The sequence below is a fragment of the Rhipicephalus sanguineus genome, chromosome 2 (genome assembly GCF_013339695.2).
Source record: "Rhipicephalus sanguineus isolate Rsan-2018 chromosome 2, BIME_Rsan_1.4, whole genome shotgun sequence".
NCBI classification, from domain to species: domain Eukaryota; kingdom Metazoa; phylum Arthropoda; class Arachnida; order Ixodida; family Ixodidae; genus Rhipicephalus; species Rhipicephalus sanguineus.
The window spans coordinates 219,738,408-219,739,793 of record NC_051177.1 but is presented as its reverse complement, the minus strand read 5'-3'; the positions used below and the strand labels follow the sequence as shown (position 1 = coordinate 219,739,793).

At 42.4% G+C, this 1,386-nt stretch overlaps 1 pseudogene; it reads left to right on the top strand.

Moving 5' to 3' along the window:
• The first annotated feature begins 230 nt into the window (after window positions 1-230).
• On the top strand, window positions 231-922 carry LOC125757452 (uncharacterized; annotated as a pseudogene).
• Window positions 923-1,386: the final 464 nt, after the last annotated feature.

Genomic DNA, 1,386 nt, shown 5'->3' with positions numbered 1-1,386 from the left:
AGCACATATTCAGCTCTTCAACATATAAGTGTGCGTATAAAATTCATACAAATCTTTAGCGTCACTGAGTAAAAAAAATTACGCCACAGTCACCTTCCCACCGCATGCTTCGCATAACATCGACTCCCACGGTACGTGGGATCTGCCGAATTTTTTTTACTGAGGCACGCTTCTCAGGAACGGCTAGAAACTTCTGTATTTCTAATGAGGACGCTGTTCTCCTTTGCTTCATGAAGCTCTACCATGACACATCATTCAGCTTGCTGGCGGTGCTTTTTGGGATTCACAGAACGATAGCGGCAAACATATTTAAGAATGCTATCAGGATCTTGGCCGGTGTGCTGAAACATGCTATATTTCTGTCAAGCAAAGAAGCTGTCACAGCATGTATCACCGTGTATTTTAACGAGTTCCCGGACACAAGGATGGTGCTTGATTGTACTGAGATACCGTGTGAAAGGCCGAAGCACCTGAAGTCCAGAATCCTTACGTATAGCCAATACAAGCGTACGTACACGGCAAAAGTGTTGGTAAGCGAGACCCCTGGTGGTCTTATCAGTTATGTCAGTGCCACTATAGTGGCATAGCTTCGGACTCGTTTATAACTAAAGATGCAGGACTACTTGAAACTTGTATTCCAGCTGTTGACGCAGTTATGGTAAATTAGGGATTTCTAATTCAAGAACGATCTCTGCAAAAAGAGAAAAATATCAAAATGATCAGGCCGCTATTTCTGAAACAGCCTGAGCCGACTACAGAAGAATCAGTCAGGAACCAGGCAGTTGCAAGGGCCAGGGTCCATGTAGAGCAGGTAATCCAGCGCATGAAGCCCTTCGAAATTCTCCAAAACCGCCTGGATCTGGACTTGTTGCGGTATATTGATGCCATCATTACAGTTATTGTGGGCACAAATAATCTGTAAAAACCTATATTCAGTGAGAAACGGTTCCTCTGAAATGACACAAATGCTTTGTAATTATCTGTCGTACTCCCAGTATTAGTTGTTTAACTCCTTCCTCCTGCTGTTTCATTGCCGAGGTCAGCTATTTACTAGGTAAATCACTGGACCAGCACATGTATGTGTCTATTTTATAGACTACTGCCCTAGGTTCAAGGCGCTGCACTGGCTTACACTGTGAATGAGTTCTTGAGTGCATACGTTTGGCTGCTACTGACGGTTAGTTGTGTTTTTTATCCACAATCATTTGCCTTTACTTTTATGATCCCTACACTTCAATCAAAAACCAAAAACTATAAATAACTTTCGCTGTTTTTCATGCTCATTATCTCCTGGCTTCAGACAATTGTGACTAACAAAAAATGGGCTAAGCAGCTCCTCTTTTAATTCATGGCTGTTATTTCATGTTCTTTCTGGCTTCAGAAGGT